This window comes from Siphateles boraxobius, unplaced genomic scaffold, assembly GCF_051911475.1.
Source record: "Siphateles boraxobius isolate OS27281-9 unplaced genomic scaffold, OSU_SipBor_1 8, whole genome shotgun sequence".
In the NCBI taxonomy this organism is placed as follows: Eukaryota; Metazoa; Chordata; class Actinopteri; order Cypriniformes; family Leuciscidae; genus Siphateles; species Siphateles boraxobius.
In genome coordinates, this window is record NW_027509208.1 from 23,096,195 (window position 1) to 23,120,016 (window position 23,822).

The following is a 23,822-nucleotide window of genomic DNA, read 5'->3' on the forward strand; positions in this document are numbered from 1 at the left end:
ATTGTGCCTTGAAAGACACCTCATATTAAATGATATTAGGTAGCTCGTGGATTGCCATTACCTGATTACACCTTTTGATAAAACCTTTGCGATTGGTTTGTAAAAGTTTCCGCTACGCTTCCACTGTTTTGACCAGCAGGGGTCGCCAGCGAGGGCGCTTCAAACAAAGAATCATTTGTGACGCAGTTGACTCCTTTGATTCAAAGCCTCGAAGAGCTTTGACTCTCATTACTCGTGTTCAAATCACTCAGTTCAAATCATGCAAAATCTATAGTCTTTGGTTTAAGGTTACACTTTACGCTCTAACGTGTCTAAGTTTTTAGGCGGTGCTAAAACTATCACTCGAGGTAGAGGGTTTTACTTGTAAGTTAGGATTGAGGGAGCTATTGGCTACAACCGTCGCTTGTTTACACGAGGGTCTGTGAGATTGGTGCTGTTGTCAGAAAAACTAGATAGGAACGCCTGCTCGCGTTCCGGACGCAATGCCAACCAACAACACAGATCGTTCGGAGCAGCGATCGAGCTGTGCTGACAGTTTGCACTGAGTCTCTCGCTTAGACACGACGTTGCGTGTGAGTGACTCTTTTTAACAAATCAAAACAGCACCGTTCTTTCACAGACAATGGCAAATTACTAGTTAGCTGATTGTTCTAATACGAATTTGACGCGATTGTTTCATATGAGCGTTTCAGCGGTTTAATATGAATACAATGACGTAACGCATAAGGCCTTAATCGGTGATTGAGGAACATCGCTCAGATCACATTCAAAAATGCTGAAAATGGATATTTCTTCGTCCATATCAGGTTAATTTGTTCTGGTACCATTTATGCACGCGGCTAATCTGAGATTTCTTCGTCAGAGATGGCTCATGCTCGATTTATATCTGAAATTAGGCTTTCTTCGCTAATATCAGGAGTTTCTTATCGTACGATTTAAATATGCATTATAGCATTTGTGAACTTTCTGCCATTCGTAGGAAGGCATATTCAAGCTATAGTTTTGCTGATTTACCCAGAAACTTGTACGTGCATGTATGAGATGTTAATAAAAACTTATGGGACAACATATGATTGATTACTGTCTGCTTGCATACAATGTTTAATACGATGCCTTAAAATTCTCCACCATATATGTAAGGAACTCAGCTTTTTGGAAATATTAATAATCAATAATATCTTGTTATTATTAATTATAAATATTTGGGTCAGTTAATTGGATTAACTTGATGTGGCTGAATTAATATTACAATCAATTAATCAGTTCTTCCAACAAACTCTTTTGATTATTAATTTATTCTAAGAAAAGGGTATCTTCCATGGCCACCGAAGAATAATTATTTCTTCGCCTGTACAGTACTTTGAGCCAGTAGCAAAAACCGTGATCGTAAAGTGACTTGTATTGCAAACAAAACAGAACCAAATACATATTATGTACAAGTTTTATTAACTAAATATAGATATTTATATGAATATAAATAAACTAAACAACATACACACATGAATACATAAATAGGTTAGTGATAGGATGAAATTGGAAACCGGAAGAGGGTCTATGAGAAGAACCATCAGAATTTCATTTTCACATTTCATTGAATTGAATACTTGCATTTGTAATGGGAACAATTCTTGAAGTTGTTGAAAATTGAAGTCGTTGATGGTTCCGGCAGTGTCAAGTGGAAGTTGGTTGAGCGTTCTCTTTCTCCAGGAACGCATGGCTGGTTTGGGCAAGGCCTGGGACTCTGTTGAGGCCACGCCGAGCACCCAGGAGAAGTGAGGAAGTCGGAAGGATGGGTGATTGGAGTCGTTGTTGGTTGGAGTCTTTGTTCCAAAACTCTTGAGATTGTCCTTGGTTCTTTGTGAGAGAGTCATCTCTCTCCTGCCTGAGCCCATATCTGGTTGGAATCGAGGCCTGCTGGGCCCTGGGGCCCCCGTGGAGGGGGAGGGGGCTCCCCAGTATCACCAGAACAGTGTTGCGGCTGGATGAAAGAACTAAGAGAGGGAGGTCACATGTGGACTGTCTCTAATAAGGCCTGGAGAAGATCCTCCCCTAAGGGTTGAACTCGACCAATCAGAAAGGGGACATGTCTGAGAGGGAAAGTGGCTCTTAGTTGATTTACGGATCTTTGTCCCATAATATGATTATACCTTCATTAATGCTAAAATAGCTATAACACATCCACACCGCATTCTAGAAGAAGGTGATGTACATCGAAGTGTGAGTCATTAAATGAGGATTAATTAGTTAGGAGGCATGATACAGGTGAGGTTACATTGATCGTTAGTTGGTTGTATACCAGGATACATACCATAATATATACCTAATAGTACACGAGACAGTAAACCATTTACACTGTTTCTTTCAAAGTTTTATGCATGTTCATTTATAGATCAGTTAGTCTATGATTAATGCAGCAAAGTCTGTTTTAAAGAGGGTTTCTGTTTCATAGTCTCTCTCTTGAGTATGTGGCCACATTCCTCGGAGGTCGTAAAATCTCCTTATCATGCCCTGTAACCTGACACTGTTTCTGCCCTTGTGTTTGTTCATTTGGGCTGTGTGAGGAGTTTCATAAACCTTTGTATATAATGAATAATTAGTATGTGTCTGATTGGTCCATAACCTACAGTCTTGTGTACCATTTAGTTGCTGTTGTGTGCGCATTACATGACAGATCGGTAACAGGAGGTCACACATTACATATTTCAATAGTAAGAATTACTACTTTACAGGCAAAGAGAAATCATGCAAGAGAGTGGGTTTCTTCCTGTTAAAATGCCCACAAGAAGCTTGCGATCCAACTTGTCTGTGCACTGATTTGCCGCTAAAAAAGAATAAGAAGAATATGAAGGAGAGAATGATTGCTTGCAGAAGCCATGCTTGCTGATGTTCTGTTGCAGGTCTATAGGCTAATTCACACTGCGCAGACAAACACATTTGTTGGGTTTTGTTGGATCAGTGTTTAAATCCTGTCGGTGTTTGTTGGACTTGGTCGGGGTTTGTTTTCACCTAAACATACTCAATCAGTGTTATTTGGTGTCTGTTGAGTGAACATGACAGTTGGATTGAAAATTTTATGAAAAATAACTGTCAACTTGTTTGTTGGCATTTGTCTGTGCGGTGTGAATTGGCCTTATGAACCTACTGAACTTTCCCTGTATCTGTATTTTGCGCACTCATTGGCTGTAGGTCGTCACCGATGTAATTTCCAGTCAAAGCACAATTCACACCGCAGGACTCTTGAGGCGCAGACAGGTCTGCATATTTGGCATGCTAAATATCTCACTGGCATCGGCAACACATCAAAGCTTCTCTCCAATTGTGTCTTTGATAATTCATACACGCAATTGGTCACTCACATGAACGTGCACCAATTTGCCTCCAATTTCAGGAATCTGTTGTGGATTTCTACAAAACTGTCTGCAAGTTAAAATCGGGGCTAAAAACATGCTTAAGAGTATTCATAAACACAAGGAACTAATTAACAAACAAGCAAAACCTGTTCAAAATAGCATTAAAACATACTACTCTTACCATTGTTGCATGCATAGGCCTACTGTGTACAGTTACAATATGCATATTTTCTGTATAAAAATCTATAGGACCTACTAGATCAAAATGTGCTGCACACTACGTGAAACATACTTCCCTACTGCATGTAGTATGTAATAGACAGTACATCAAATAAGCAGGATGTCTGAATACACAGTATTCATGAAACATATAGACAAAAAGTACCAGGATGTTACTGTACCTGCTGAGATTCTAGAGTGTGCTGCCACATTAATAAAGTAGGCAGTATAAAGTGTATCCAGCAAATTTTTTAGTAAGTTACTTCTATAGGACTGTTGTTGTGCTTTTTTGTTGTTGTTGCAAGAACTGCATAACATTCTCTCTCACTTGTGTCTCATTCACTGAATCCTGAAACAATTAATTAATCTTTTCTCATTACTACATGCCTCTTTGAGCAATGAAATAGTTGTCTTTGTGCGCTTGGAGAGCCTTATGGCTTTGATCCTGAAGTTTCTTTTCATGTACTAAGAATACTGCTAATGAATTCCTAGAATGTTTACTCAAGCTGAAGGACATATTAATGCATTAAAGAAACATTTTACTGAAAAATTTAAATTTCTCCAAATGTGCAAGAGTTTCTTTCTTCAGTGTAACAGAAAAAGTTAATTTCTGAAGAGTACCCTGACGTTACCGTAATGAAAGTGAATGAGGACTGAAGCTGTCAAACTTCCAAATTAGAGAAAAAAAGCACCATTAGTGTATCATGCAGTTATCAGTTATAAACTGAAGTTCCCTGATAGGGAACTTCGAGCTGCGTCAAAATGTTGTGGGAACACCCCTGCGTTGTGTGTCATGAAGCACGTATGGAATCAGCCCAATGGAGAGATGGAACGCCATAGGCGGGTTACGTCATTGACCAGGAAACTATAAAGCACCCCAAAAACACAAGCGCATCAGCTTCTGTGCCTTCAGTCGCGCTATATGTGAATCTGTCCCTTTGTGAATATTGTCTGTCTTTACATACTCTGCACCACATAAACTATTTATATATGTATATATATATATATATATATATATATATATATATATATATATATATATATATATATATATATATATATGTATATATTTATTTGAGAGAAATTATGGCGAATGAACATCAGTTTAGGAAGTGTGTCCCTCCCTGCTTGCGCTATCTAACGAATGGGGATACACACGTTCTTTGTGTTGTTTGTTTGGGAGTGCAGCATGCCCAGTCGGCTCTCGAGGGAGCTGGTTGTAAACATTGCGAGCGTCTGCCACTAAGGACGCTCTGCTCCCGCCGGGCGCTCTTCGAGGAGGGCGGTTCGGTGTGCGCTCCCCGCGGTTCGGGTCCCGCTTCTGCCGAGGCAGAGCGGTGGCGCTTATCGTGGGGATCGCAGATGGATCTCTTATCTCTCCCTTCACCTGTGACATCCAGTGCCTCAGTCCCGGGTTCGGACGCACACGCTGCGGTGTCTTCCGCTCAGGCTGAGGCACCAGTACTGCAACTATCCAGTTCTGAGGAGCTGGATCTTGTTAGTATTGGGGGAGATGTGGAGGATTCGCCACCTTACACTCCCGAAAGTGATGAGCTGATGGAGGTATTGACAAGAGCTGTAGAAAAACTCTGCATTGAATTGCCAGTGACTAGACAGGAGTCTGCTTCTAAATCAAAATTAGATGAGAGATTTCTGCCGTCACAAGTGCAACCTCCACACCGGTGCCTGCCGTTTTTTCACGATCTCCACACTGAGGTGTCGAAATCGTGGAGAAAACCGGTATCATATAGAGTGTTTAGTCCCCACACTTCAACATATACAAATATTATGGGGGCTAAAGCATAGGGTTATGGTGTTATGCCTCGCGTGGAAGAGACGCCTGCGAGCCATCTCTCCTCCGAGGCTGCATCATCTTTTAAGGCACCAGCATTACCCACCAAGCCTCTAAGAAATACCTCGGCTTTGGTGGATAAAGCGTATTCGGCGGCAGGTCAGGCTGCGTCATGTCTGCATACTATGTCCATCTTGCAGGCATACCAGGCTGACCTGCTGATGGACGTGAGTGAGAGTGAGGAGGTCAGTGCAGACAGTTCGCGAGCAGTTCGCGAACTGCGTCAGGCTGCTTATTTATCCCTGGTGGCCGCAGAAAGACATCTGTGGTTAAATCAGACGAATATAAAAGAAAAAGAAAAAGCCACGGCGTGCAGGACACTGAGGGTGGCCCCCACGAGGCGGAAAGGTGTTCACCTCTTTTTACGGTGCCCATTCTTCCTCGGTGCCCTCAGGGGCCCGTTCTGCCAAACCCGCTTTCATGCTGGGGCACAGACGGTCCCAGCGAGGGCTTCCCCGAGGGACGCTCGCTCCCTCTGAGGAGGGTCTCAGAGCGGTTAAACCAGTTGTTCCCTGGGGGTGCGCCGTTACAGGGCGCTGAGTTTGCTGCTCAAGTTACACCAGAGGCCAGTCTCGAGAGACTGGTACCCTTAGTAGAATTTCTGGCAGAGTGGAAAAGCCTTCCACAAATATCTCATTGGGTCCTGCAGACAGTAGAAAAGGGTTATGCTATCCAATTCAGGTGTCGTCCACCAAAATTCAGAGGGGTTCTGCCCACAGTGGTTGGCCCCGAGCAGGCTCTGGTAATGGAACAAGAGATGAAAACCCTCCTCAAAAGGAGGCTATAGAACTGGTTCCTCCTCCCAGTTTGGAGTCAGGTTATTACAGCCGATATTTCATCGTTCCAAAGAAGGATGGGGGGTTGCGTCCAATTTTAGACCCGCGCCTATTGAATCGCTCGGTAGTGAAGCTAAAATTCAAGATGCTCACTATCAAGCAGATCTTGTCACAAATCAGATCCGAGGACTGGTATGTCACGATAGATCTAAAGGACGCGTACTTCCACATTTCCATCCTTCCACAACACAGGATGTTCCTGAGTTTCGCCTTCGGGGGCGAGGCGTACCGGTACAGGGTTCTTCCGTTTGGCCTAGCTTTATCTCCCCGCACTTTCATGAAATGCATGGATGCAGCACTAGTGCCTCTGAGGCTTCAGGGCATTCGTATCCTCAATTACATCGACGATTGGTTGATTTTAGCTCAGACAGAGCAGATGGCGGTTCGGGATCGAGATGCCGTTCTTGCTCATATCAGAAAGTTGGGGTTGAGGCTGAACGCAAAGAAAAGTGTTTTATCTCCTTCTCAGAAGACCACTTTTCTGGGTGTTGTTTGGGATTCGGGTTTCGATGCGGGCGCGACTCTCTCCGACCCGCATCGCTTCGATTCTTTCAGCTGTGAAACAAGTAAAGCTAGGCCAGCTACTTACCGTAAAGCAGTTTCAGAGACTGTTGGGTCTGATGGCAGCAGCGTCCAACGTTACACCTTGCGGCCTGTTGTACATAAGACCGCTACAGTGGTGGCTCAGGACCAAGAGATTCTCCCCGAGGGGAAATCCGCTCAGCACTATCAAAGTCATGCGGCGCTGCCTTTGTGCTCTGGTCATGTGGAAAGAAACTTGGTTCTTATCGAAAGGTCCTGTGCTGGAGGCTCTTTGTCGTCGCTTAACGCTAACGACGGATGCTTCCCTCACAGGCTGGGGGGCAGTCATGAGTGGTCGTCCAGCCCAAGCTCTGTGGCAGGACCATCATCTATCATGGCATATAAATTGTCTAGAGATGTTGGGGGTGTTTCAGGCTCTGAAACACTTCCTAGCAGACCTGAGAGGTCATCATGTATTAGTTCAGTCAGATAACACGTCTGTGGTCTCTTATATAAATCATCAGGGGGGCCTGCGGTCTCGCCGGCTTTAAAAGTTGGCCCGTCAGATCCTCCTGTGGTCCCAAGGGAGGTTACTATCACTGAGAGCAATGTATCTTCCTGGGTATTTGAATGTGGTAGCAGACTCCCTGTCGAGGCAGGGGCCGAGGCCAGGGGAATGGAGACTCCACCCTGAGGTGGTGGAGCTCCTTTGGTTGAGTTTCGGTCGCGCTGAGGTGGACTTATTCGCTTCCAAGGAGACCACGCATTGTCATCTGTGGTTCTCTATCAGTCATCCAGCCCCTCTGGGGTTGGACGCTATGGTGCAGCCGTGGCCGAGGTCACGTCTGTACGCCTTTCCCCTGATTGCTCTGCTACCAGGAGTTCTGGAGAGTGTTCGCCGGGATGGGGTCAGCCTACTACTAGTAGCCCCGTTCTGGCCGGCCCGAGTATGGTTTGCGGACCTGATTTCTCTCCTGGACGGCTCTCCTTTGGAGCTCCAGGTCAGGAGCGATCTACTCTCTCAGGCGGGTGGCACGACTCATAGATTCAGGTCTCTCAACCGAGGCTGTTGAGACCATTCTTCACTCCAGGGCTCCATCCACAAGAAAGCTTTATGCCTTGAAGTGGAAACTTTTCACTTCTTGGTTTGGAGAACACCTGCAGGACCAAGTTAACTGCCCAGTTGGTGCAGTGCTGGAATTCCTGCAGGAGCGCTTCTCCACAGGTTTATCCCCCTCCACACTAAAGGTGTATGTGGCGGCACTAGCTGCTTACCACGTCCCTTTCAGTGGAGCTTCTCTTGGGAGGCACCCGCTTATAACTCGTTTCCTTTCGTGGCACATTGAGGCTGAGGCCAGCAGTTCGTACGAGGGTGCCGACCTGGGATTTGGCCATTGTATTAGAAGGTCTTTCCCTAGCTCCTTTTGAACCTATCGAAGAAGTTACCGAGAAGTTTCTCACTTTTAAAACTATCTTTCTTCTTGCTATCTCCTCACTAAAAAGAATCTGAGATTTGCAGGCTCTGTAGGTTTCACCCTCGTGCCTGGAATTTTCGCCTGGCATGGTTAAGGCTTTTCTGCATCCTAGACCAGGTTACGTTCCCAAGGTACTAATGTTGTTAGACCTAGAGTTCTGCAGGCTTTCTGTCCTCCTCCATTCTTGTCGTCAGACCAGGAGAAACTTAATTTACTCTGCCCTGTTAGGGCTTTAGACGCTTATGTCCACAGAGCTGCCCTGTGGAGGAAATCAGAACAACTATTTGTGTGTTTTGGGCCACCTTGGAAAGGGTGTCCCATGTCTAAACAAAGAATGAGCAAGTGGGTGGTCGAGGCTATCTCACTTGCTTATGAGTCGGCTGGTCAGCCTTCATCTTTGGCTGTACGAGTCCACTCTACCAGGAGTATGGCTGCTTCTAAAGCTTTATTGTCAGGAGTTTCCCTGGCTGGATGGTCTTCACCGCATACTTTTATTAAGTTCTATGACCTAGACTTAAGCTCTACCCCTGGGGCACAGGTGCTCTCGTCCTCTGTGCGCTAGTTCTCACATGACAGTCAGTTGGTCCTATGGCGACGTGGGTATTCGCGTTCCCACAGCGTTTGACGCAGCTCGAAGTTCCCTTGAAAGGCAACGTCTCGGTTACGTATGTAACCCTAGTTCCCTGATAGGGAACGAGACGCTGTGTTGTTCCACCATACTCCCGGCATTCCCGTTAGCGCTTCCTTCAGGCCTATCAGAAGCTGATGCGCTTGTGTTTTTGGGGTGCTTTATAGTTTCCTGGTCGATGACGTCACCCGCCTTTGACGTTCCATCTCTCCATTGGGCTGATTCCATACGTGCTTCATGACGCACAACGCAGGGGCGTTCCCACAGCGTTTGACGCAGCGTCTCATTCCCTATCAGGGAACTAGGGTTACATACGTAACCGAGACGTTTTTCTTTGTTCAGTTAACTGTTGCAAGTGTTTCCCTTGTGAAAAAGTACACTTTTACAATACTTTGAAAAAGAGTACTTATCTCGGAAATAATATACATTTATACTCTTAATTGCATGTGATTTACACTTAAATTAACATATTATAGTTCAGATGTACAATTAGTTGAACTTAAGGGTGTTTTGACCCACTTTAGTACATCTTTATATGTAATAATACAACATTTTACATACTTAAAAATAGATGTAATTAATTATTAGACTAATGATTTATAATGTACTATAAAATAAAACTTAATTTGACATTATTACAAAGTACATGCAACATGATGATCAAAGGAAGACGAAGAAGATGATGAGAATGATATAACAGGGGGCTTATTTAAACAACACAGAACAAGATACATACTGCACAAACAATACCGGACAATGCATGAGAACTCAAGAGGAACTTAAATACACAGTGATGATGTGGCAATAGGCCTATGACGAACAGCTGTGGTGATTATGTAGGTGTCCATGGTGATCGATCAGTGGCGGGAAAACAAAAACAAAGAAATGCATGTGCTGAATGAAAACAAACTAAAAGTCCTTGAACTGAATACAACTAAACATTATGGTCACAGTACACTTTTTAAAAGTAATTTTACGAGAGTTTTTTTTCGTGCATTAAGAAACAGTCATCAAAATGGACTCTCTTTAAATATATTTTTAAGATTTTGAGTACACTACAAGTGCTTTTCACAAAGAGTTGCAATGCTGATTTTTTTTAAATGTCGTTTTTAATCACACTGCAGTGTAATTCAACAAAAGTGGCGGATAAAAATTGTTTGCAATATCACTTCTCTCCAGCACTCATATATATATATATGATGATTGTTTTTTGGGTGTGGCAGCCGACTCCCGTCGGCGTCCAACCCCAATACCTTTCTTCCTGGACGTGCATAAGGAGATCTCGAAATCCTGGAAGACCCTCAAGTCTTCCCGCGATCGCTCGCTGATCTCCTCCGCCTTTCTTCCCCTTGATGGGGCCACTGCCCATGGGTACACTGGGGTCCCCTGGTTGAACGCTCTGTTGTGATGCAACTGTGTCCTCAGAGTCCTTCTCGCGCTGATCCTAAGCACCCGTCCCAAGCCTGTAGGTTTTCGTCTATGCTTGTGGCGAAATCCTATAGAGCCGCTGGACAGGCAGCCGCATCTCTGCATGCCATGGCCATTCTGCAGGTCTACCAGGCCCAGATACTAAATGACATGCACGAGGGTAGGACAGACCCAGGGCTCTTTGATGAGTTGCGCGCCGCCACTGACCTTGCTCTCCGAGCGACTAAGGTGACCGCACGCTTCATGGGTCTGGTGATGTCCCCTGCTGTGGTCCAGGAGCGACACCTTTGGCTGAACCTGGCCGATATGCGGGATACTGAGCGGTCCCGGCTGCTCGACACTCCCATATCCCAGGCTGGCCTCTTCAGCGGTGCGGTTGAGGATTTCGCCCAACAGTTCTCAACCGCTCAGAAACAGACTGAGGCTATTAAGCATATTCTGACCCGACGACCCGATGCTGCCTCCAACCAGCCGCCGGCGCAGAATCCTGAGTCTGTTCACCGCTGAGGGCGTCCTCCTGCGGCTCCCGCTCCTCCCGCTCAGCCCAAGCAACAGCCTTCACCCAGGCCCAGTCGTGGGGGAAGCCGCAGGAAGGAGCCAACGCCCTCTCCAGCCCCGCTAAACGCCAGGCTAAGCGGCACTCCTGAGAGGGGCAGCTCAGGGATGGTCGTCAGTTCTTTTCAGGAGATGGTAGCAGGGCCACTCCTTCCCCCAGTGGAGGGCCGGGGGGGAATCTTTTGTTATCCACTCCCCGCTGCTCACCCCCGGGTGGGCAGCGCCATAATGTTATTAGAGAAAGAACTGACACCCCCATCCCTGAGCCCACAGAGTTCTCGGATGACAGTGTCCTTCCCTGGCCTCCTCTGTCAGGTTGCGGTTAATGACCGTGCCCCCACACTGGGGCGCTATGCCGTCCATGTCCGGGCCGGTCATTCCGCTCCGCTGCACCACCGAGGGGACGTCTGTGGTTTGCATGACCCCGCTGGCACAGTTCTTGGGAGCCTGGCTTAAGCTTTCCAACCTGTCCCGCTGGGTTGCACAAACCATCATGCTCGGCTATGCGATTCAGTTCGCACGGTCTCCTCCGCGCTTCAGGGGAGTCCGCTCTACTATGATCGTGGCAGTGCCCCTATCATGAGAGCAGAGGTTGCTACCCTACTGGCGAAGGGTGTGATCGAGACTGTCCCTCCAGCCGAAATGAGGTCCGTGGTCTACAGCCCCTACTTCATTGTCCCGAAGAAATCCGATGGGTTACGGCCAATCCTGGACCTGCGCATCCTGAACTGCTCCCTTCACAGGCTGCCATTCAAAATGCTTCGAGTGTGTGCGGCCGCAGGATTGGTTTGCAGCGATCGACCTGAAGGACGCCTACTTCCATGTCTCCATTCTCCCTTGACACAGACCGTTCCTCCGGTTTGCTTTCGAGGGGCAGGCATACCAGGACGCGGTTCTCCCATTCGGGCTAGCCCTGTTTCCTTGCATCTTCACGAAGGTCGTCTAGGCAGCCCTTGTTCCTCTACGGGAACATGGGGTTCGCATCCTGAACTATCTCGACGACTGGCTCATACTAGCTCACTCTCGAGACCAGGATTGCGAACACAGGGACCTAGTGCTCCGGCACCCAGCTCGTCTGGGCCTTCAGGTCAACTGGGAGAAGAGCAACCTCTGCCCCGTGCAGAGGATCTCTTTTCTCGGTATGGAAATCGACTCGGTCGCCATGTCCGCACAGCTTACGAGCGCGTGTGCGCAGTCACTGCTGACTTGCCTGAAACAATTCGAGGGCAAGAGTGCGGTTCCACTGAAGTTATTTCAGAGGCTCCTGGGGCATATGGCATCTGCAGCCGCGGCAACGCCGCTCGGATTGCTTCAAATGAGACCGCTTCAGCCCTGGCTTCGTGACCGAGTCTCAAGGTGGGCATGGCAACACGGCATGCTCCGAGTACCAGTTACTCTGACCTGCCATCAGACCTTCACCCCATGGTCGAACCTCAGTTTTCTACGGACCGGAGTGGCCATGGTACAATTTTCCAGGCATGATGTTGTCTCAACAGATGCCTCCACCACGGACTGGGGTGCCATGTGCAATGGACATAATGCCGCGGGCTCCTGGACAGGCCCCCTGCGCCTTTGGCTTGTCAATTGCCTCAAAGTTGCTGGCAGTACGCCTTGCTCTGCAACGCTTTCTTGCTCTGCTCAAGGTTCAACAAGTACTAGTCCGATCAGACAATACCGCCACAGTAGCGTACATCAACCGTCAAGGTGGTCTACGCTCCCGCCGTATGTCGCACAACTCGCCCGCCACCTCCTCCTATGGAGTCAGAAGCATCTGAGGTTGCTTCGAGCCATTTATATCCCCGGAGCCCTGAACTGTGCTGCCGATGAGCTCTCATGGCTTCAGCCCCTCCCTGGAGAATTGCGACTCCATCCCCAGTCAGTTCAGCTGATTTGGGACCAGTTCGGGGATGCACAGTTAGACCTGTTTTCCTCCCACGACTCGACCCATTGCGCCCTGTTTTACTCTCTGACCGAGGGCATGCTCGGCACGGATGCACTGTCGCACAGCTGGCCGCGGGGCCTTCCGTCTCCCTCCATCCTGAAAGTATATGTTTCCGCTATCGCCGCACATCATGACGCAGTCGAAGGTAAGTCCGTATGAAATCCCGACCTGATCGTCGGGTTCCTGAGGGGAGCAAGGAGACTGAATCCTCCTCGCCCTCCTCTCGTTCCCTCTTGGGACCTCTCAGTGGTTCTAACTGCCCTGCAGAGTGCTCCCTTTGAGTCTCTGCAATCAGTGGAGCTTAAGTTCCTGTCAATGAAGACATTGCTCCTGGTTGCATTGGCCTCCATCAAGAGGGTAGGGGAGCTGCACGCATTTTCCATTGACGAAGCTTGCCTGGAATTCGGGCCGGCCTACTCTCACGTGATCCTGAGACCCTGGCATGTATATGTGCCCAAGGTTCCCATCACTCCCTTTCGAGATCAGGTGGTGAACCTGCAAGTGCTGCCCCTGGAGGAGGCAGACCCAGCCTTGGCACTGCTCTGTCCAGTACGCGCACTCCGCGCCTATGTAGACAGAACATAGGTTTCAGGACCTCAGACCAGCTCTTGTCTGTTATGGTGGGAAGCTGGAGGGAAAGGCTTTCTCCTAGGAATAGGGTGTCTCACTGGATAGTGGACGCCATTGCTTTGGCATACCAGCAGCAAGGTTGACCATGCCCCCTTGGTGTGACAGCCCACTCCACCCGGAGTGTGGCTTCCTCTTGGGCTCTAGCGTATGGCGCCTAGCTAACAGACAACTGCAGAGCTGCAGGCTGGGCGACACCCAACACATTCGCTAGATTCTACAATCTCCGATTGGAGCCTGTGTCCTCTCGAGTACTCGCTTTAACCAGCCAGTACTAGGACCTGCTCAGGTGTCTTCGCTTGCTCGCCATTCCACTCCACGGACTGGATAATGTGATATTTCCTCAGGTGAGCTTCCCAGACAAGCCCTGAATTCCTCCAGCACTGCTCACGTCGACGACAGTGTCTATTGCCTGCGCGTTGTCTAGGTGCCTCTGTGTGCATGTGCAATAGACACTCCGTATTAGATTTCATATATTTGTATGTAGATTGACATTGTTTATGCATGACATTGCATTTAATTAGAAAATGTCAAGCATTGTCTGTATAATCAAGCACTTTTAGCTTCTGCAACATTCTAAAGGTGCATTTATCAATGTATTAGGACACCAAGAGGACACATTTATCAAGTATGACTGACAAGAAAAGAAAGAAAAATTTTACAATAGCAGCTGCATCTTGACCAGACTCTATTCACTGACCTTCACACTTGCATATCACTTGAAACAACAGCTCTTGAGTGTATATGAAGACATTCTTCCCTGTCTGTTCCAAGTGTGAAGGACAAACCAGCCAGCTACAACAGAACATGGATTTTCTTTTTCACATTATCTTTCTCTTTCCCACTTGAAAAAGAAATCTCTATCTAAATGCAGCTTATCCCTGTTGGTGAGAGTTTATCTTTGTACTGGTTATAACCAACACACTGGAAAAATGTGCCTCTACCTATTTCTGTAAAACTCCAAAACATACATAAACATACAACATAAGAGGTAGTATCTAACAACTATTTATACAGTTGTAGTATTTATCTTATCTTTAAAGCACTATTTATACAGTGTGTTTTGTATCACTTATTATAAAGAAGCAGTCAAACAACAGGAGGTGATAGGAACTGTAATTGTTTTGTATAATTTTATCATATGATTTAAGTGCACAGTTGTAGTTATTAGGAAACAGTGTTTATTTACTGTGCTCACGAGCTGAAATCTCGGTGAAGTCTTGTTTGTTCGCGCTTAGTCACGTGCTAAACAGTTTCACTAGTGAGGCATGTACAGCTGTATTCAATAATGACATTTCAGGTGAGTATAAAGCAAGTAATATACCGCAGCAGCCCTTGTGTGAAGCCCTCATCGTGTGAGACCGAAGAGTGTAAAGACCAGTGACTCCTCCGAGCAAGGACACCGACAAGGCACTTGAGTATTATTTTCTTGTTGTTTCCTTTCTCTTCTACAAAACTTTTCTTCCAATCACTTTGTTTGTGAGCTCTCTTATACTATGTGTTTTCAAATCCCTACTATTACTAACACGCTTAAATCAAATGTCACACGTTGGAGGCAGCACAATCCTAGCAACCTGCGTACCTTTCCGGTGTCTTCTAGTACTTTATTCTCTTTTCCCATGGGTCTCTGGAATTGGTCTCTGGAAATAGGAATTGCATCTAATTTTAGTCATTCAGGTCTCAGCCTATTGGCCCTGACAGAGACCTGGATCAGACCAAAGGACACTGCAACACCTGCTGCCATTTTCACTAACCTCACTTTCTCACACACCCCTCGTCTGATCACACAGGCTGGAGGTACTGGCCTTCTCATATCAAACTATTGGAAATTGTGTCCTTTACCACATCTGTGTGACAACAGCTCAATTGATTCGCATTCAATTACCATCACTACGCCTAGTAAAATCCATTTTGTAGTTGTTTATCGTCCATCAGGTCAACTTGGCAGTTTCATGAAGGAGCTTGATCTGCTACTCTCATCCTTCCCTGAGGATGGTACTCCTCTTGTAGTTCTTGGCGACTTCAACATCCACCTAGAAAGGCCTCAGGCTGTTGATTTCCACACTCTGCTTGCCTCATTCGACCTCAAACGAGTATCTACTGCGGCTACTCACAAATCAGGTAACCAACTAGACCTTATTTAATTCAATTCAAATTCAATTCAAATTTATTTGTATAGCGCTTTTCACAATACACATTGTCTCAAAGCAGCTTTACAGAAATTGCATTTCGGAAATGTACATAGAAAAATACAGTTAGTTAATCAAGTATTAATTTATGGCATAACATATCGCCGGCTTTGAGTCGTCTCTTCACAGGCGTCGAGTCGTCTCTTCACAGGCGTTGGGGCATCTGAAGTCTCCGTGAGAGGCTGGATACAAACTGGAGCTGACGAACGCTATTTACCTCGGGACTAGCGTCCCGAGATAACAGCAGAAAGGCAGATGGGAAATAATTAGCATAGCTGATGTTCATAATGTTAATGCATTCGAACCGATTCAGCAGTATCAAAGGTTAAGCATTAAGTGAATGCTTGGTTAAAGAGATGCGTCTTTAATCTAGTTTTAAACTGGGACAGCGAGTCTGAGGCTCGTACAATATCAGGAAGGCTATTCCAGAGTTTAGGAGCTAAATGCGAGAACGCCCTCCCTCCTTTAGTGGACTTAGATATCCTAGGAATGACCAGAAGCCTCGAATTTAGTGATCTTAAAGAGCGCGATGGATTGTATGGCGATAGAAGGTCTGTTAAATACACAGGAGCTAAACCATTTAGGGCTTTATAGGTCAGTAGGAATACTTTGTAATTGATACGTAACTTAATAGGTAACCAGTGTAGAGATGATAAAATAGGTGTTATATGATCATATTTTCTTGATCTAGTAAGAACTCTAGCAGCTGCATTTTGCACTAACTGTAGCTTGTTAATTGAGGATGTAGGACAGCCAGCTAATAAAGCATTACAGTAATCTAGTCTCGAGGTCATGAAAGTATGAACTAACTTTTCTGCATCAGAAACAGATAGCATGTTGCGTAGCTTAGCAATGTTTCTAAGGTGGAAAAAGGCTGTTCTTGTAATATATGAAATATGATTTTCGAAAGTCAAGTTGCGGTCTAGTATAACACCCAGGTCTTTTACTGTAGTGGATAAAGTAACAGGACATCCTTCTAAATTAAAGTTGTATTGTAAGGGATTTTGTGGGTAGTTTTTTTTGGGCGCTACTGCTCCACTAACCATACGTTGGTCACTCCGCTGCACACCTCAGATCACTTCCTCCTCACTCTCAACCTCAACATGCCTCAGAATACAATACACACTCCTCCACAGGTGACCTTTCGGCAAAACCTACACTCACTTCACCCTCTCGCCTATCCTCATTGGTCTCATCCATACTTCCTCCACCTGATCAGCTCTCAACTTAAGATACTAACAGTGCAACAGATACTCTTTTCTCCACTTTAACATCCTTTTTGGACAACTACTGCCCCCTTTCCTCCAGGCCAGCCTGCGCCACATCCTCTGCCCCCTGGTTATCTGATGTTCTCTGCGAACATCGTTCTAAACTCAGGTGTGCAGAGAGGAAGTGGTGCAAATAGAAAGATTCTACTGACCATGGTCTTAATCAATCCCTCCACTCTTTGTTCTCTGCTAATATCTCTACTGCTAAAAGGGCTCACTATCACAACAAAATTTACAATTCTTCTGACTCTCGCATGCTTTTCAAAACCTTCTCCTCTCTTCTCAACCCTCGTTCTCCTTCTTCATGAACCCTAACAGCGGACGATTTTGCCACGTTCTTCATAAATAAAACAACCACCATCAGCAACCAGTTTACCAAACCACAAACTGGCACACACATCTTACCCGCTAACACACACATTCTACCCTCCTTCTCTCTGCTTTCAGAAGCAGAAGTCTCCAAACTCCTCCTTTTCAATCGCCCTACTACCTGTCTGCTTGATCTTATTCCCACAAATCTACTTCAAGCCATTTTTTTCCCACAGCATTTAAGCAGGCTCGAGTAACCCCACTGCTTAAGAAACCCACTCTAAATCCAGCACATCTGGAAAATTACAGACTGGTATCCCTTCTTTCATTCGTCGCCAAGACACTTGAATGTTGTTTTGGACCAGATCTCCTGGACAACAACCAGTCTCGTCAACAACCAACCTGCTCCCGGTAATTGAAGCTCTGAGACTGGCAAGAGCAGCTTTCAAATCTTCAGTTCTCATCCTTCTGGATCTGTCTGCTGCCTTTGACACAGTTAACCACCAGATCCTCCTGTCAATCCTAAAGACGAAGGGTATCTCGGGGACCGCACTCCAATGGTTCAAGTCTTACCTCTAAGATAGGTCGTTCAGGGTGTCGTGGAGAGGTGAATTGTCAAAGACCCAACATCTAGCTACTGGGGTGCCTTAGGGCTAGGATCTGTGATTCAGAAACTTGGCTTTTCGTATCACTGCTACGCAGATGACACACAACTCTACCTCTCATTCCAGCCGGAGCATCCGACGGTAGCTGCTCGCATCTCAGCCTGCCTGACAGACATTTCTGGCTGGATGAAGGACCATCACCTTCTACTAAACCTTGTGAAGACAGAGTTGCTTGCGGTCCCAGCCAACCCAACACAACACCAGAGCTTCTCCATTCAGCTAGGCTCGTCATCCATAACTCGATCAAGGTGAGCCAGGAACCTTGGAGTTGTGATTGATGATCATTTGAACTTTACAGACCACATTGCTTGAACTGCCCGGTCCTGCAGATTTGCCTTGTACAACATCAGGAGGATCAGGCCCTTCCTATCAGAGCATGCTACACAACTCCTTGTCCAGGCACTTGTTCTATCCAGACTGGACTATTGTAATGCTCTCCTGGCAGGTCTTACAGCTTGCACTGTCAAACCTCTGCAACTGATCCAAAATTCTGCAGTTATAGTGGTCTTTAACGAGCCAACGACAACACCTGGTCTATTAATACCAACACTTTATCTTCTATTCTATATCTATTATCTTAATAAATACAGATACTGTGTTAGATTAAACTGGGAAGCTCCATAGCACTTGCATATTGTTGTAGTATTGTTAGTTTAACTGCTTCTATTGTTCTCATTTGTAAGTCGCTTTTGATAGAAGCGTCTGCTAAATGACTAAATGTACAGGTCCTTCTCAAAAAACTAGCATATTGTGATAAAGTTCATAATTTTCCATAATGTAATGATAAAAATTTAACTTTCATATATTTTAGATTCATTGCACACCAACTGAAATATTTCAGCTCTTTTATTGTTTTAATACTGATGATTTTGGCATACAGCTCATGAAAACCCAAAATTCCTATCTCAAAAAATTAGCATATCATGAAAAGGGTCTCTAAACGAGCTATTAACCAAATCATCTGAATCAACTAATTAACTCTAATCACCTGCAAAAGATTCCTGAGGCTTTTAAAAACTCCCAGCCTGTTTCATTACTCAAAACCGCAATCATGGGTAAGACTGCCGACCTGACTGCTGTCCAGAAGGCCATCATTGACACCCTCAAGCAAGAGGGTAAGACACAGAAAGAAATTTCTGAACAAATAGGCTGTTCCCAGAGTGCTGTATCAAGGCACCTCAGTGGGAAGTCTGTGGGAAGGAAAAAGTGTAGCAAAAAACGCTGCACAACGAGAAGAGGTGACCGGACCCTGAGGAAGATTGTGGAGAAGGATCGATTCCAGACCTTGGGGGACCTGCAGAGGCAGTGGACTGAGTCTGGAGTAGAAACATCCAGAGCCACCGTGCACAGGTGTGTGCAGGAAATGGGCTACAGGTGCCGCATTCCCCAGGTCAAGCCACTTTTGAACCAGAAACCGCGGCAGAAGCGCCTGACCTGGGCCTCGGAGAAGCAGCACTGGACTGTTGCTCAGTGGTCCAAAGTACTTTTTTCGGATGAAAGCAAATTTTGCATGTCATTCGGAAAAATCAAGGTGCCAGAGTCTGGAGGAAGACTGGGGAGAAGGAAATGCCAAAATGCCTGAAGTCCAGTGTCAAGTACCCACAGTCAGTGATGGTCTGGGGTGCCATGTCAGCTGCTGGTGTTGATCCACTGTGTTTTATCAAGGGCAGGGTCAATGCAGCTAGCTATCAGGAGATTTTGGAATACTTCATGCTTCCATCTGCTGAAAAGCTTTATGGAGATGAAGATTTCATTTTTCAGCACGACCTGGTCCTAAAGGAGCTTAAGGAGTTTAAAACCTTTTAGCGCCACTCACCGGACATTTTACTACCCAGTTGCCGTGATACATAGGGTTCGGTATCGTTTGAATTTGAACGATTCCGATTCTAATCAATTCCTAATATCGATTTAAATAAGGTCAAATAAAATAAATAAATAAAAAAACATAGAAATCATTCACATTTATTCTAAGTCTTATTGCAAAACATTAAATTGTAGCTGAATACCATGAGCAAAAATCAACATACACAAAGATTTTTTGCCTATGGTTTAAAAATACTATACCAAAAACTAGCCTAACTAATATAAATTTCAAGCATTATTAAAGACAAGTAAACACTCAATAATTACAAAAAGAAGAAATAAACAATTAGCAATTACACAAATAAATACAACTGAACAGAGATACGATTGCAATATTGAAATAAGTTGTTTTAAGATTTCCAGGTATTCAGGAACAGAAATTGTAATCAAATGTAAAATAACATTCCACTTTTTTTTATAAATAAAAATATAGTTACAAAAGTTAATCAGTCAAGAACAGCTATTTTCTATTTTTATTTGGTCTCTGGCTTGGCAGGCATGATGTGAAGAGTCTCTAGCTTGGAGGGTACTGTGGGATTGTGAGACTCCTCTTCCGCAAAACCCACAGTAAATGATGAGCCGCTCAACAGAAGGGCATAGTCCATATATTGTGCTAGGGAAAAGTGAATTTTCCCCCTAGGCAGTCAAGAACGAATGGGTTAATTTAAACTGTGACGAAAAATGTCTTTTAAGGTATTATCGTTAGTCAACCTTGTCACAAAGTACACAGAATTTATCCACATAATCCTCTATGTTTCCCATGACAGAGGTGAAGCAAACAAACTGCTTGGTTCATGGTTGGTTTTGTAACATCAGTCCACTGGAGGCAAGTTTGTAGAACCAATTTGCAGTGTATTGATCATCCAAAGCAAGGACTTGGAACTATAAACTAAAACAGAAAACTCACCAACAGTAGGTTACAACATCAATAAGACAAAGATGAATGACAAACATGAGGTCTTAAATACACATATGAGGGCTTAAATACACACATGGACTAATCAGTAAACAAGACACACCTGTGAACATGATTAGACAATTACCCCATGACAACTTGAGACTAAGGAAGCACATGGCATGATCACATGTGGGCTATGGAATCACATGACAAGACAAGAAATATGACTGTGACCTGAAACATGAACCAAAAACCAAAACTAGAGATTAAACTGTTAGCCCCTGCTAAAAAGCCTCTTTCCCCATTGATGACGATTAGCCGTGTAATTCTGGCGTGTCACTTGGTATTATGCGAGTTCTTACAGAATACATTACACTGGGCATAAATGTGGACATTGTTGACAGTCAACAACAGACTGCTACACTTCCATGTGTTCATTGCTAAAATTATATTGAGGTCATGTCCATTCTCTTGCTGTTTTTAAAACAACCTCTTCCTCCTGCCGGCGGCAGCTTTGAGTCAAACTCTATGAGTGGAAGCAGTGATATAACTCATCTGCTCATACCCAGCTGCTGTCTGTGCTGCCCATAGGCTGTTATCTGAGGGGTCGGCGCTTTGAATGCTGCTAGAGGCCAGAAATGAGTTCCACTCTATTAAACATAGCCAGTAAAAACTGTAATAAAATCTAGTAATATATATAACCTGATGTGTTTTTAAGAGTTTTTAAGTATTTGGTTTTGAGGTTAATTGTATGCGAGTGCTTGATATTATATTGAAATATTTTTGTTGTTGTCGTTGTTGTTAAAATAGATCTTTCTTTTAGTTATAAATGAGTTTCTGAGTTGATTGTCGAGTGGAGGTTATTTATGAGTTTTCGTTTTTTTCAGTTGAGGTATGTTTTTATAGAACTCTTGATTTGATTTGGGGTTTGTTCAAGGGAGTGCTGTTGCAGCAGTATAACTGTGTTCCAGCTTTCTCCTCTGAGTCCTCTTAAAAATGGACAAGCCGTCTGGATTGAGCAGAAATAGATTGGTGTGAGACAAAGAGCAGGCAGGTGGGAGTTTTGTGCTTAGAGAAACTTAGAGCTACAGCGGGGGGAAATGATTAAAAACACAACCTCTTAAACCTCCTTAACTTTAGACCGAGACTACTGAGCATACCTTTTGAGTAAAAATTAGATTTGACTCATTTGATCAAATCATTAATTTTCTCAATCCTGCATTATTATAACATTTTTACTGCTCAGTGGATAAGTTTGGTCTTGTTTTAAACCTGAAGTTTTATGTTTGCACCACTAGCTTTACTAAACAGAATTACAAAAATAAGTGTTTTTTTCTAAGCTGCTAGTAGATACACTTGGTGGTTATTATAACATAGTAATTAACTATAATAACATAAAATGTGTTGTTATTAAACCAGTTAAGCAAGAATTCATTTGTCATGTTGATCACAGTGCTGATTTCCTACCAAATTCTGAAACAAATCCTAACTCCTATCTCTTGGTAGCACATCCTAGTAATACTGTTTGTCATTATCAGATCCATCCATGATATTTCCTAACTGAATCCTTGAAGTCTGAACTTTTCTTGACAGGTGACTGCACTGGGTGATTAAGTTGATCAAAGAAATCAGCTTCCGCTTAAAGGGTCACTTCACCCATTTGCATTAAGGTTTGTACTGTTAGAAACCCAGTCATATATTTTAATGATGGTGGAATTTTGCTTGTTTTTTTTCTGAGATGGGAGAAAAAAGGATTTAAGTGTTTTACTTCCGTCCTATCGTGACGTAAATATCGTAATTTTGCGCCACGATAGGACGGAAGATAAATTTCATTGCATATTAAGAAAACTACAGCCTTTAGTTCATTATTATTCAAGGGCGTGGGACCCACTCACCCCACCGGCCTATTACAGATCAGTGGGTGGGACTAAACCTGAAGAAACTAAACTATTAATCCGCTATCTTGCTTGGAAGACAGCAAGCTAAGCTAACAAGCGCTCAAGGAGTTAGATTTACCATAATGCCTGAATTTACGACACACGATATGGAAGACGAGGATTTTGAAAATCTTTTGCTCGAAACTGATGTTCGTGGCTATTTATACGAGCCACAATATAGCGAAGAGCAGCTGAGGCTGATGGAGGAACAAGGCAGCGGCCGCCGCAGGAGACCAGCCCGGCGCAGACGAGAAGCCCGGGCTTGCTCGCGCTGTAGCGAATTGGTGGTGACGGGCTGTAACTGTGCGACTATGGACACCGAGCTAGAGTCTGTCTGCTGCAAAGAATCTCTAAAATGCCAATTCCTTCTAGAAGAAATGTCAGAGGCAGACACGGACATGGAGTGTTGTGTTGTGAACCATCCGAGTTTCGCACCGCATATGGACATAGGCGACCTAGATACTCTCCTACTCTCTCGGTAGGGCATGAAAACTTACTTTTGGACCTTTCCTTGAGGTGACTGAACATCCCGGTACCATACAATAGTTCACCATTTCAAAATAAATAGTAAGAAGGAATAGATCAAGAATGAGATCGCAAATGATTTTCAAACTCAAGTGGTAACTTTAGCTAGCGTAATGCATTCTCGTCTAGGCGGGTCACGCATAGGCGGTGTTCTGGATTAGTGGGAGTGGCTTCTGGAGCTGTTCAAACGCGTTGCATTGTGGGAAATGTGGTTTACCAAACTAATGCGCTATAAAGTTACTTTCTGTCATAACTCGGTCAAAAAGGCACTAAATTAGAAAATTTTGACAGATTTCGAATACATATATGAACCACTTTCAATGAAGATCAAGATTCCCAGGGGTGAAATGCTCCTTTAATTTGTTTTGGGGAAATCATGATACATAGATTTTGAAATCTCGACAATTAAAAGTACTTTAAATGTTAAATAATGCTCTTGTTAAAAATTTATTACAATTTAGGTATGATTTAATATTGTTGATAGCAGCTACACAGCAAACAGCAACACAAAGAGCTGAGACTCAGCACACATGGGAGGGATGCTTGAAGCAGTCAGCTGTTTCTGACTCAAATTTGGTTACTTGGATACAATAAATGTCAGTTTTCATCAGCTAAATTTATGAAGTAAATGATTGCTGGTGTTGCAACTCTTTCTTTATGGTCATCAAAACCAAAAATAGTAATTGGTCATCAAACCTCTAACGTTTGCAGTTTGAAACAATTAGTCCCATCAG

The 23,822-nt window shown here is 44.5% G+C and overlaps 1 protein-coding gene and 1 long non-coding RNA gene across 2 annotated transcripts in view; one reads left to right on the forward strand and one right to left on the reverse strand.

The window, feature by feature from the left end:
• The window catches only part of LOC143729262 (exostosin-1), a 494,506-nt gene that overhangs the window by 310,148 nt on the left and 160,536 nt on the right, over positions 1–23,822 (forward strand). The window lies entirely within an intron of this gene.
• Positions 14,825–15,070, reverse strand: LOC143729279 (uncharacterized). The gene is made up of 3 exons (XR_013199969.1): positions 14,997–15,070; positions 14,907–14,963; positions 14,825–14,862 (listed from the first exon to the last, which is right to left on the reverse strand). It is a non-coding gene; the product is annotated as an uncharacterized LOC143729279 (long non-coding RNA).